At 40.9% G+C, this 14,346-nt stretch overlaps 1 protein-coding gene across 1 annotated transcript in view; it reads right to left on the reverse strand.

Moving 5' to 3' along the window:
• Positions 1–14,346, reverse strand: part of LOC132407436 (reversion-inducing cysteine-rich protein with Kazal motifs-like) — a 135,804-nt gene that overhangs the window by 87,304 nt on the left and 34,154 nt on the right. The window contains exon 2 of the mRNA XM_059993974.1: positions 6,026–6,080. The gene's annotated coding sequence lies outside the window, so the exon portion shown is untranslated. The remainder of the gene's footprint in view (positions 1–6,025; positions 6,081–14,346) is intronic.

The following is a 14,346-nucleotide window of genomic DNA, read 5'->3' on the forward strand; positions in this document are numbered from 1 at the left end:
GCATTAGACCATCAAGAATCATTATGAGAGAAAAGATGAAATATGAAAGCAAGCTAGCAAACAATATCAAAGTGGATAGTAAAAGCTTTTTCAAGTATTTAAAAAATTAAAGAGCGATGAGAGTGGATAGAGGACTGAAGAAATGAGGCTGGAGAAATAATAACAGGGGACAAGGAGATAGCAGATGAACTAAATGATTATTTTGCATCAGTCTTCCCTATGGAAGACACTAGTAGTGTTTCTGGTGTTGAAGGGTGTGAGGGAAGAGAAGTAAGTGCAGTTACTATTACAAGGGAGAAGGTGCTCAAAAAGCTGACAGACTTAAAGATACACAAGACCAGATGAACTGCACTCTTTGGGTTCTGAAGGAGGTAGTGTTAGAGATTGTGGAGGCATTAGTAATGATCTTTCAAGGATCATTGGACTCTGGCATGGTGCCAGAGGGCTGGAAAATTGCAAATGTCACTCCACTCTAAGAACAGAGGAAGAAAGCAGAAAGGAAATTATAGACCAGTTAGCCTGACCTCAGTGGTTGGGAAGATGTTGAAGTCAATTATTAAGGATAATTGGCGTACTTGGTGATATGGGGCAAGGAAAGACAAAGTCAGCATGGTTTCCTTAAGGGAAAATCTTGCCTGACAAACGTTTTGGAAATCTTTGAGGAGATTACAAGTGGGATAAATAAAAGGGATGCAATGGATGGTGTATAATTGTACTTTCAGAAGGCCTTTGACAAGGTGCCACACGAGGCAGCTTAGCAAGTTAAGAGCCCATGGCATATTAGGAAAGTTACTAGCATGGTTAGAGCATTGGCTAATTGGTAGGAGGCAGCAAGTAGGAATAAAAGGATCCTTTTCCGACTGGCTGCCAGTCACTAGTGACTAGTGGTGCTCCACTTGGGTCGGTGTCAGAACCACTTCTTTTTATGGTTTATATAAATGATTTAGATGATGGAATAGATGGCTTTGTTGCCAAGTTTGCAGATGATACAAAGATTGGTGGAGGGGCAGGTAGTGTTAAGGAAACAAGGTCGCAGAAGGACTTAGAGATTATGAGAATGGGCAAGAGAGTGGCAAATGAAAATGCATGGCCATGCACTTCAGGAGTGGAAATAAATGTGCAGACTGTTTTCTAAATGGGGAGAAAATCCAAAAATCTGAATGCAATGGGAATTGGGAGTCCTTGTGCAGAGTACCATAAGGGTTAACTTATAAGTAGAGTTGATGGTGAGGAAGGAAAATGCAATGTTTGCATTCATTTCAAGAGGTCGAGTATACAAGAGCAGGAATGTGGTGCTGAGGCTTTATAAGGCACTGGTGAGGCATCACCTTGGGTATTGTGAACAAATTTTAGGAACGAAAGGGTTATCATATGAGCGATGTTTGATGGCTCTGGCCACGTACTCACTGGAATTCAGAAGGATGAGGGGGGGCATCTCATTGAAACCTTTCAAATGTTGGAAGGCCTAGAAAGAGTAGATGTGGAAAGAATGTTTCCCATGACGGACAAGAGGGGATAGCCTCAGGATAGAGGGGCGTTCATTTAAAATAGGTGGTGAATTTGTGGAATTTGTTACTACAGGCAGCAGTGGAGGCCGGGTCATTGGGTGCATTTAAGGCAGAGTATGATAGGTTATTGATTGGACATGGCATCAAAGGTTACTGGGAGAAGGCCGGGGAGCGGGCTGAGGAGTGGGGAGAAAAGAGTATCAACCATGATTGAATAGCGGTGCAGACTTGATGGGCCAAATGACCTAATTCTGCTCCCTTATCATATGGTCCAAAGATGTAGTCCATAATTAAGGACCCCCATCACCCAGGGCACACCCTCCTCTTATTGTCACCATCATAAAAGAGGCACTGAAGCCAGAAGGCACACACTCAGCAATTCAGGAATAGCTTCTTCCCCTCTGACATATGATTCCTAAATGGAAATTGCACCCCTGGACACTACCTCACTGTTTAAAATATATATATTTCTATTATTGCATTCATGATCATATTATTGCATTTAATCTATTCATGGTACATATACATACTTACTGTGATCAATTTGCTTATTTTTCTTTCTATATTATCATGTATTGCATTGTACTGCTGCTGCTAAGTAAACAAATTTCACAACGCATGCTGGTGATTCTGATATGCTTTGCTTGAGCCAACGGCCAGAGTGCAAAGATATGCAGAGGCAACACACGTGTCACCATGCTCCTGGTGCTGACATATCATGCACAAAGCTTACTAACCTGGCATCTTTGGAATATGGGACACAACAGGAGCATCCAAAGGAAACCCAATTGGTCACCAGGAGAGCATACAAATTCCTTACAGAGAGCGCAGGTAACTGAATACGGGTCACTGGCACTGTAAAGCATTAGGCTAACTGCTATGCCAATGAGGGGTATCGAGGCTCTGGTCAGGAAAAAAAAAGCACGTGTCAGGCATAGGAACTGGGATCAAGCAAGTTCTTTGGGAAGTAGAACAGATGAAGGAAATTAGTGATTAGAAAGGACAAGAGATATTGTTGGGAGATAAAATTCTAATAAATTCTATTATGTTACTCAGAGATAGAAGGTACGCTCAGATCAATGTGGCAATCTATGTGTGGAGCCACAGCAGATGAGTGAAGTCTTAAATGAATATTTCACATTTGTATCGACCACAAAGGACATGGAAGGAAGAAAACATAGCAACATCATGGAGGTGGTGCTGATGGTCTTCAAGTACATAAAGGTGGACAATGCCCAGGGACTGACTATTTTTATCCTGGGACATGTGGAAAGCAAGGCAGGTGATTGCCAGGACTGAAACAGGGATTTTTGTACCTTCAAAGTGAGGTACCAGAAGACGGGAGGGGGCTGATAGTGTGCCTTTACTTAAGAAGAGCTGCATGCAAAAAAAAAATAAGGAAACTACAAATGAGACAGAGGGGTAAAAGTTACTAGAAGGGGTACTGAGGACCAGGACTTATTTGCAATTAGGTAGGCAAGGACTGATTTTCAAAAGGTGGTGCCTCAGGAAGGTGGCTTTCATCACCTTTAAGATCCAGGGTATGCCCTCTTCTCATTACAGCAGTCAGGGAGGTAGTACAAGAACCTGAAGATGTTTACTCAACAGTTTTAGAACATCTTCTTCCCCTCCACCATCAGATTTCTGATTGGTCCCATGAACATGACTCCCTATTTTGCTCTCTTTTTGTTCTTTTTTTTATACGTTTGTTATTGTAACTTATATTGTACTGTACTGGTGCCACAAAACAACCAGATTCACAATATACGTCAGTGATAATAAACCTACTTCTGACTCATTTCTTGGGAAATCAATTCCATAAATGTTAACTTTTTCTTTTGAAGAGGTGACTAGGAGCATTAATGAGGAAAGGGCCATAGATATTATCTACCATGGACTTTAGCAAAGACTTTCGCAAGGCAGACTGGATCACACAATTAGAAGGTTGAGAGAACAAAATGGATACAAAATTGGCTCGGTGCCAGAAGTCAGAGTGGGAGTGGAGGGGCTGGTTTGCATATTTAAGTCAGAATCAGATTTAATATCACCCAAATATGTAATGACATTTGTAACGTTACAGCAGTAGTTCAATGAAATAAATGATAAACAAGTGCAATCACCAACAGCGTTATATTTTATTTAGCGATACAGCAGTGTAGGCTCTTCCGGCCCTTTGAACCATGCCACCCCAGCAACCCCCGACATACCCTATTTAACCCTAATCTAATCATGGAACAATTTACAATGACCAATTAACCTCCCAATATGTTTTTGGACTACGGGAGGAAATCAGAGCATCCAGAGGAAACCCACAAATTCTACAGGGAGGACATAGAGACTCTTTACAGAAGAGCACCAGAATACCCCGAATTGTGATAGCGTTGTGCAGCTCTGGGATTAGTGCTGGCTCCTCTGTTATTTGTCTTTATACTTTAATAATGTGGAAGTAAATGCAAGTGGCATGAACTTTTACTGATTTGTACTCTGTAATAACATAAGCTGAAGATGATCACCTGAAAACCAAGGAAAATGAGCACCTGATTCTTTTGGGAATGTGGAATACCAGCCCTGTGCAACTAGACAAATCAAGATGTCATGGTACTGTACTGGTTAGCACAACTCTTTACAGTACCAGTGACCTGGGTTCAGTTCCTGCCGCTGTCAGTAAGGAATTTGTATATTTTCCCTATGATCACGTGGGTTTCCGCCAGCTGCTCCAGTTTCCTCTCACAGTCCAAAGGTGTTCAGGTTAATCACTCATTGTAAACTTTCAAGTGATTAGGCTCGGGTTAAGTTGGGAGTTGCTGGGCCGGATTGAAGGACTGGAAGGGCCTATTCCGCACTGTATCTCAATAAAGTAAAAAATAAATAAGAATCCAGGTCACCTTCTACAAAGGAAACAGGGTAACCATCTGAAAAATCAAGAGCAGAGGAATACTACTGGGTAACCCTTTCTAGGACACAGCAATGATCCAATAAGGAAAACAGCCAACAATGACAAATGGGCATTAGTCTGAAAAAGTCTCCTTTACAAATACTGCCTGTACTGCTAAATATTTCCATTATTATGCCCCTCCCAAAATATGCCTTACACCCAAAGGAACACCCCAGATGTGACAATTACTTGCCGTACTATATGCAGACTTCCAAGGTCAAGAGTGGAACTATCCCAGTGCAGCAGCTTTTCCACTTTAAAAACTTTCCTGCATAGGTCTCCTACTGTTACTGGAACAGGACATCTGGACATCCAACTTATGTTTTTAAATCAGAACTGTAGCATTTGCAGCTTCTCAGAGCCAATAAGAAAGTCTTATAGATTGTGCTCCCTCAAGTAAAAAGGGTAAAAATAAGAAACCCTTAATCTGGATTCAATGAACTCTAGGGAAATGAAAGAAATTAAAAATTGCAACAAGTCTGCTTTCTTCATTTCAATGAAAATTAGCTTAACACATCGCCCTCTTTAAGGTGGTTGGCTGAAGGTGAATTCATAAATGAAGGCATCACTCAGCTGCCAGAGCAGATAAAAAATAAACACTTCCCTGATGACTTGAATGCACACTAGACTCTCCTCTCTCCAGCCAACAAGAGAACAAGTTGCAGTCTGAGGAAAATACAGTAAGTTACCAGACCAAGTTGTGAAGATTAATTATTCTGTTAAAATTTGGTAAACACAGTGAAGCAAGCAAACATATCTTGTTATCTTTCATTTAATAAAAATCTTACCATTGAGCATAAGTTTATCATTTGCTAACGGAGCAAAGTTGATACCATGAAGTCACTTAGTTACGAGATAATTTTAGGGAAAGCTCAGCTGCCTTCTGCACTTAAATAATTCAGCAGAAGAGTGTCAGTAATATTGTATACATTATTTACAAAATGTTGGTTTGTGATTTTGCTGTTTTGATCAATTTATTTGCCCGTTTCTTCTGAATTTGGATTGGTTAAGCTTGGGTATCAGTAGATTTTGTTTAACAATGATTTGGGTGAGATGATAGATGTTCTTTTATATTCCAGAGTTTTACTACTCACATGAATCAGATGAGATTTCAACTGGACTTTGGTTTACACGGGAGACTTCTACCACCCACCAGGTTCATGATTTTGATTAAATAAAACAACATTTGAAATGTTATATGATCAGGACACAAAGAAAGTACAAACAAATTAGAAACACAAACACGAGGAAATCTGCAGATGCTGGAAATTCAAGCAACACACACACAAAATGCTGGTGGAACGCAGCAGGCCAGGCAGCATCTATAGGAAGAAGCACTGTTGACGTTTCGGGCCGAGACCCTTCGTCAGGACGAACTGAAAGAATACTATCTTTTCTTTCACTTAGTCCTGACAAAGGGTCTTGGCCCGAAACGTCAACAGTGCTTCTTCCTATAGATGCTGCCTGGCCTGCTGTGTTCCACCAGCATTTTGTGTGTGTTGAACAGACTAGAATTATGATCAATTAAATTATCACCATCTTACAGTTGCAGACAAATCACACAGATATTTTGTAAATTTACCAATGATGGTTGTAGAAGGTAGCATCTCCTGGAGGGTCCCATTTACCCTCTTGATCTGTAATACAGAAAAAGAGAACTTGTTAAATACCTTTCTTCCTCTTTCATACTTCACTACCAATCACACTCTTTCACTTTGCACCCTTCATGTTTGTTATTTTGATCCACTGTGCAAACATTTATCATTCTCTGATATTTTGTAATGCAAAGTACCCCATTCCATTTTTCAACCACCAGACAATCACTCGCAGGAGAGATTTAAAACTGGGCAACATGACTTGTCCTTTTCCTTACACTTTTTTTCCAAACCCATTTCAACGACATATCCTTTTACTTTCCACACTAAAGAGAATTCATGAACCATCCAGGAGTATAGAGGTTAGCTTAACACAGTTGCAGTGCACTGTAGGAGCCACATATCTATTTATTGCCCACCTCTATTGGATTTGTGTTGCTTATCCTCACTGGGTTAAGGTAATTTGTCACGTAGTTTTGGGTGGTGGTAGAAATAAACAGCCCGTGTTCACCTGCAAGGCAGCATAGAGAGGTGAAGAGTAGAGAATGTGTTTTTTGTTGACTGCTCGTCCTTGTTTGAATTTGATCCAATTATATTCACTTTTGTTTTACACGAATTACAGAAGGCAAATGATTTTATTGTTGGTTTGTAATAAAGGATTTGTGTTCGTTGAAAGCACGTCATACAGTGTGATACTCATTCACTTTGCCTCTCAGAGACCTTTAGTTTGTATTCAAGTAGTCGTTACAACACCACCCAACCCCCCCACCCTGTGAAGAACTCGTACATTCTCCCTGTGACTGCGTGGGTTTCCTCCCACAGTTCAAAGATATATAGGTTAGTAAGTTAATTTGTCACATGACTCCAATTAGGCAATGCCAGGCATGTTGGGCTGGTTGCCATGCTAGATCTGTAAACAAAATAAAAAATAAAATCAAAGTTTATCACCAGTAAGTGGACATTGAACCAGCATATCAATCAAGATGCTTGGCTGTGTGATTACAAAGCATAAATTTTTGGCATTTTTCATAAAAATATTTGTAAGCAATCATGCATTTACAATATATTATTTTGGGAATGAAATATGTCAAAATCTGAAAGCAAGCTGCTTGGGAATCGGTAATTTTCGTCCCTCATATCTAGAACTGTAAATCTTCCCCCAAGCCATCAGACTCCTCAATACCCAGAGCCTGGACGGACACCAACTTCCTGCCCACGACTGTGCCTATTGTCTTGTTTATTATTTATTGTAATGCCTGCACTGTTTTGTGCACTTTATGCAGTCCTGGGTAGGTCTGTAGTCTAGTGTAGATTTTTTCTGTGTTGTTTTTACGTAGTTCAGTGTAGTTTTTGTACTGTTTCATGTAGAAACATGGTCCTGAAAAACACTTTCATTTTTACTGACTACTGTACCAGCAGTTATGGTCAAAATGACAATAAAAAGTGACTTAACTTGGAATGCTCCCTCTATCTGACTGAATGGGTTAATCCACTTCTCATGCAATCAAAACACTTGGGAAATTTCTAACAAGCACAATAAGTAGTTAATTGTTCCTTTTCAAAAAAAAATCCTTCAAAGCCTAAATTAAAGCCACATGTTTGAAAGTGTTCATAACTGCGGGAGTCCAGCTACAGCATATTGCAGCAGTGGCTCAATATTTTTTCCCCAGTAACTTTCTTTGAAAGGGGGTTTGGAATGCAATGCCTGTTGGGACACAGAAATTTTCAATAACTGTTCTTAGAAGTGCATGTGATAAATAGTTGAAAGACAAAATCTGGTCCATGCATATGAAAGTGCCATTGAGTGCAATGAACTTTGAAAGGGTTGGCAGCAGTTCAATGAATTAAGTGACCTCCTTCTGTAGGGTATGACCCAACAATATTTTTTTTTTAATTTTGCTGATGAACTAGATGGCTTATTCCCATGCACAGTTTGCACGTAAACTCTGGTGCCACAATGAAATCAGATTGGCAGATCAGTCCATAATCAACAATTTCGGTTGCAATTGATAGATTCTTGATTAATCAGGGCATCATGAGTTACGGAGAGAAAACAGAAGAATGGTGTTGAGAGAGGTGATACATCAGCCATGATGGAATGGTGGAGCAGATACTGTTGACCGAATGGCCCAACTGTGCTCCAATATCTCATTGTCTTCTGGTGAATTCATTTAACCAGACAAGCTCAAGCTGTATCCAAAATGACCCCACAGAGTTCTAAACAAGCTCCATTGTCCGACTAAGACTCATTCATCCAGGTGCAAACTTAAGGTACTTTTCTATTCCCTGATCCATTATGAATAGAAACTTCCCCTGGCTCAACAACACCCTGAAGGAATCTCAACCCCCATCAGAGATACCTGTAGTTCCAAATGTTGTCTTTTGACTTTCTCGCAACTCAGTCATGCATTAACAAATGTTTGCAAATGAAGACTGCTGATAATAGCGTGAACTGTTATTTTATTGTACATTTTGTTCGCTTTCAAGAAGTATTCCCATGTTACTAACAGCTATTTGTAAAACAAACAAGGTCCGAAGGAGAACTAGCAAAAAAACATGCAAATGAAGGTTAACTGTGAATGAAAACATCTATTGAAGTTCATCCATCTAATTTCTTCGTGCAGCTTTAGGCTGTCAGCTTATCTTTAATATTTTCAAATCTTTCTTTCCCACGTAGCAAAAATATTAATGAGAAAACAATAGCAAAATAAAAGAAAAAATCCTTACAATCAATAACTTATGAACTTGATTCCCTAATCAAAATATTCGTATAAATCTACATGTAATTTATGGAGGGCTACAGGTAAGCATAGTAATTCCTAAGCTAGGGACACGTTTGGCACAACATTGTGGGCCGAAGGCCCCGCATTGTGCTGTAGGTTTTCTATGTTTCTTTCTGGACTTAGTTGAGAATATTTACCTGTGTGAGGAAAGTAAAGATACATACATTAGGAAGGTCTGTCACCTTGCATGCAGAATGTACTATGAAAGCAGACAGAGACCCTCCATTGGTCAGGGTGGCCCTTACATTCACTTGGTCCATCTCTGGCACTTCCCTCCCCTTTCTCAATCTCTGCCTCCATCTCTGGAGACGAACTGTCAACTGATACATTTTATAAACCTACTTATTCCCATGGTTATCTCGACTATACCTCCTTCCATCCTCTCTCCTGTAACAATGCTGTTCCCTTCTCTCAAGTTTCTTCGCCTCTGCCAGATCTGCTCCCAGATGCGGCTTTCCATCCCTCTACTATTGATGCTGCCTTCATCTGCATCTCCTCCATTTCCCAAACATCCATGCTCACTCCATCTCCTGCCCCCTTAAAAGCGATAGAGACCCTACTGTCCTAACCTACCAGCCCATCAGACTTCACATCCAACACATAATCCTCCACAACTTCTGTCATCTCCAAAGTAATCCTATCACCAAACGTACCTTAGCAACACACAAAATGCTGGAGGAACTCAGCAGGCCAGACAGGAAAAGAGTACAGTCAACATTTCGGGCCGAGACCCTTCAGCAGGACTGAAGAAAAAAATCTCTACATCGGTGAGACCTGCCATAAATTGGGGAACCAATACACTATTCGTTTCAAGTAGGACTTCCCCGGTGGCCAAGTATTTTCATTCCCGTTTTGACATGGCAGTCTATGGCCTTTTGTGCCAAGATGAGGTGGGAGAGCAACACCTTATGCTCCACTCAGATGGCATGAATTGGTTTCTCCTTCCAGTAAACAAATTTCCCTACCTTCCTCTATTCCTCACACTAACCTTTTACTTCTTCTCACCTGCTTCTTACCCCTGGGTCCCACCTCCTTCCCTTTCTCCAACAGTCCACTCTCCTCTCCTATCAGATTCATTCTTCTCCAACCCTTGTCCTTTCCAAACCACCTGACTTCATCGATCACCTTCCAGTTATTCTCCTTCCCCTGCCCCCACCTTTTTACTCTGGCACCTTCCCCCTTCCTTCTCAGTTCTGAAGGAAGGTTTTGGCGACTGTTCATTCATTTCCATTGATGCTGCCTGACCTGCCGAGTTCCTTCAGCAGTTTGTGTGCTGCTTATCATTAAACCTAGCTTCCTCAGGAGTCTCTGATTTAACATAAAAATGTAGCAAGAACAAACCAGAGAGAGAGGCCTACAAGAGCGGGTCTTTCAGAGAAACATCTACCACAGAGATCATGCACCAGCTAAAAAGTAATGGTGATCTCTGGATCCTATTGCATACTCGGAGCATAGTTTTATCATGTTTTAAATGCACAAATCTAAAAATGTTCCCACATTTACAGTAAAATTACAATAATGTGGCACCCAGAGCCTCAGTGATTCTGGTTTGACAGATTTTTACAGACCATTGGATATTACTCTTACTAACACCCGAATTAACACTTAATCCATTACTGTTCAAGGGATTACACCATAACAATGTGATTGCAGCAGGACATAGACAAATTGGAAGATTGGGCAAAAAAATGGCAGATGGAATAAAGTGTTGGGAAATGTATGATAATGTATTTTGGTAAAAGGAACAATAGTGCAGGCTATTACCTAAATGGGGAGAAGGTTCAAACACCATAGGTGCAGAGGGCCTTAAAAGTCCTCGTGCAAGATTCCCAGAAGGTTAATTTGCAGATCGAGTCTGTACTAAAGGCAGCCAATGCAATGTTGGCATTTATTTCAAGGGGAATAGAATAGAAAATCAAGGAGATAATGCTGAGACTCTACAGGACACTAGTCAGGCCGCACTTGGAATATTGTCAACAGTTTTAGGCCCCATACCTCAGAAAGAATGTGTTGTCATGTGGAGAGAGTCCAGAGGAGGTTCATGAGAATGATTCTAGGAATTAAGGGGTTAACATGAGGAGCGTTTGGTTGCTTTGGGCCTGTACTCTCTAGAATTTAGAAGAATGCAGGGGCATTTCACTGATCTACTTCTGCTCCAAAGTCTTATGGCAAATCAGTGTCATTTCCAAATAACTAGATACAGGATCCATGGAAACTTAATGTGTAGTAATTTCTCTAATAAACATTTACAATGAAGTCTAACTTTGTGTTTAGAATAAATTACTTGGTTGATTTCTTCATTTTAATTCTGTTGTATCAGGCATTCAACAAACCCACTCTCTTATTTCCCATTACCAACCTGATTTTTCCAATTGACCTGCATGTTAAAATCTCCCGACTATCATAACATTGTCCTTTTGACACGCCTTTTCCATTTCCTGTTGTAATCTGTGGTCCACCTCCCAGTCACTGTTGGGAGGCCTGTATATAACTGCCATCAGGGTCCTTTTACTCTTGCAGTTTCTTAACTCAACCCACAAGGAGTCAACATCCTCCAATCCTATGTTACATCTTTCTACTGATTTGATACCATTCTTTACCAGTAGAGCCACACCTCCTCCTCTGCCTACCTTCCTATTTCTTCGATATAGCGCGTAACCTTGGACACGCAGCTCCAACTACAACTATCTTTGAGCCATGATTCACTGATGACCACATCATCATACCTGGCAATCTGTAATAGTTCAATAAGATCATTCACCTTATTTCTTGTACTGCACACTTTGAGATACAACACCCTGAATACCGTATTTGCTACTCTTTTTGATTCTGTATCCCTAAAGTACTGATACTCACCCTGTTGGCTGTAACTAAGTCCTATCAGCTGCCTGCCCTTCCTGACAGTCTGACTGCATACTATCTTTACTTTACCATCCATCCTAATCCGAGTCCCATCACTCCAGTTCCCACCCCCTGCCAAGTTAGTTTAAACCATCCCCAACAGCTCTAACAAACCTGCCCACAAGAATATTGGTCCCACTCGGGTTCAGGTGCAACCTGTCACCTCTGAACAGGTCATACCCCTCCAAGAGATCCCAATTATCCAAGTACCTGAAACCCTCCCCCTGCACCAGCTTCTCAGCTACACATTTATCTGCCAAATCATCCTGTTTCTACCCTCACAGGTGGGTGGCACAGGCAGAAATCCAGAAGTTACTACCCTGGAGGTCCTGCTTCTCAGCTTTCTACTGAGCTCTCTAAAATCTCTTCCTATGTCATTGGTACCAATATATACCAAGACATTTGGCTACTCCCCCTCTCTCTCCAAAATGTTGTGTATATGATCTAAGATGTCCTGACCCTGGTACTTGAGAAGCAACATACCAGCCGAGTGTCCCATTCACATCCACAGAATCTCCTGTCTGTTCCCCTCACTATCGAGTCCCCTATCACTACCGCTCCCCCCTTCCCTCTCCTTCCCTTCTGCACCACGGACCCATGCTCAGTGCCTGTAACCCGATCCCTGTGGCATTCCCCCCCCCAGGAGGTCATCCCCCACAAAAGTATCCAAAGCGATATACTTATTTTTGAGGGGAATGGCCACAGGTGAACCAGAGGAGATAACTTCACTCACCCCATCAGTGAACTATTCCCACAACCTATGGACTCACTTTCATCTCATGCTTGAGAGTGATAGCTTATATACATTTTTTTCTTTTTTTGTATTTGCAGTTTGCTTTATTGAGTACAGTCTTTCATTAATTTTATTGTGGATACTGAATTCATTAAGTACACCCACAAGAAAACAAACCTGCAAGTTATCAATTCCTGCCTGAGAAGAAACTTGTATTCACTTTCCCCAAGCTATCAGACTCCTCAATACCCAGAGCCTGGACTGACACCTTACTGCCCTATTGTCTTGTTTATTATTTATTGTAATGCCTGCACTGTTTTGTGCACTTTATGTAGTCCTGGGCAGGTCTGTAGTCTAGTGTAGTTTTTTTCTGTGTTTTTTTTAAAACGCAGTTCGGTCTAGTTTTTGTACTGTGTCATGTAACACCATGGTCCTGAAAAAACGTTCTCATTTTTACTATGTACTGCACCAGCAGTTATGGTCGAAATGACAATAAAAGTGACTTGACTAGCAAAGATGCATACATCAGGATCACTGTTCCCTCTAAGTTGCTCAGGTGTGTGGCTGCGAAGTAACTGAAATGCTCCCGCGCACATAGCCTTTGCTGCCGCACAGCTGGGATGTTTTTTTTTACATAGAATATTAATCTACTTTTCAAATTAGGTTAACATAATTTTGAAATTATGGTAATATAATTTTGAAATCTCGCTTAATATAATTGTGAAATACCCTGTAATTATGTGTTAATGAACATAATCCATAATTTTTTAAAAATAATAAACATACCATAACCTTTACTTTGAGACATTTTAGAGCTTCAATGTATTTACATAGTGTTTCAAGTTACAACACTGGTACAACAACCTTGGAACATCTGAACAGCAAAGATGCATACATCAAGATGCTCTTAATTATAGCTCAGCATTCAATACTATCATCCACTCAAAACTAATCAATAAGCTCCAAGACCTTGACCTCGATACCTCCTTGTGCAATTGGATCCTGGATTTCTTCCCTTGCAGACCCCAGTCAGTTCAGATTGGTAACATCTCCTTCACAATCTTCATCAGGAGACTATTTGCATCACAACACAGAATGGAAATACCATTGCCCTTGTACAGAAAATCTAACAAAAAGTAGTGGATACAGCCCAGTCCATCACGGGTAAAGCCCTCCCCACCATTGAGCATATCCACCCAGGACAAGCTCTCTTCTCACTGCTGCCATCATGAAGGAGGTACAGGAGTCTCTGGACCCACACCACCAGATTCAGGAACAGTTATTACCCTCAATCATCAGTCTGTTGAACAGCCCCATCACTGAAATGGTCCCATAACCTATGTACTCACCTTAAATGATTCCTCAGCTCATGTTCTCAATACTTATTGCTTATTTATTTATTTTTCTCTTGCTTTTGTATGTGCACAGATGGCTTTTGCACGTTAGTTGTCTGTTCGTCCTGTTGGGTGTTTCTTTTCATTGAGTCTATTATGATTTTTGGATTTATTGAGTATGCCCACAGGAAAATGAATCTCATGGTTCTATGAACCTTTAGGTTCACAAGGATGATTTTGGGAATGAAAGGGTTATCATACAACGAACGTTTGATAGCTCTGGGTCCGTACTCACTGGAATTTAGAAGGATGAGTGGGATCTCATTGAAATCTTTCAAATGTTGAAAGGCCGAGACATGGAAGATGGGGAGATGTTCCCCATGGTGGGGGAATCTAGGACAAGAGGACACAGCCTCAGTATAGAGGGCATCCATTTAAAACAGAGATGCATAGAAATTTCTTTAGCCAGAGGGTGGTGAACTTGTGGTATTTATCATCACAAGCAGCTGTGGAGGCCAGGTTGTTGGGTGCATTTAAGGCAGAGCTTGGTAGGTTCT

Source organism: Hypanus sabinus, chromosome 1, assembly GCF_030144855.1.
Source record: "Hypanus sabinus isolate sHypSab1 chromosome 1, sHypSab1.hap1, whole genome shotgun sequence".
In the NCBI taxonomy this organism is placed as follows: domain Eukaryota; kingdom Metazoa; phylum Chordata; class Chondrichthyes; order Myliobatiformes; family Dasyatidae; genus Hypanus; species Hypanus sabinus.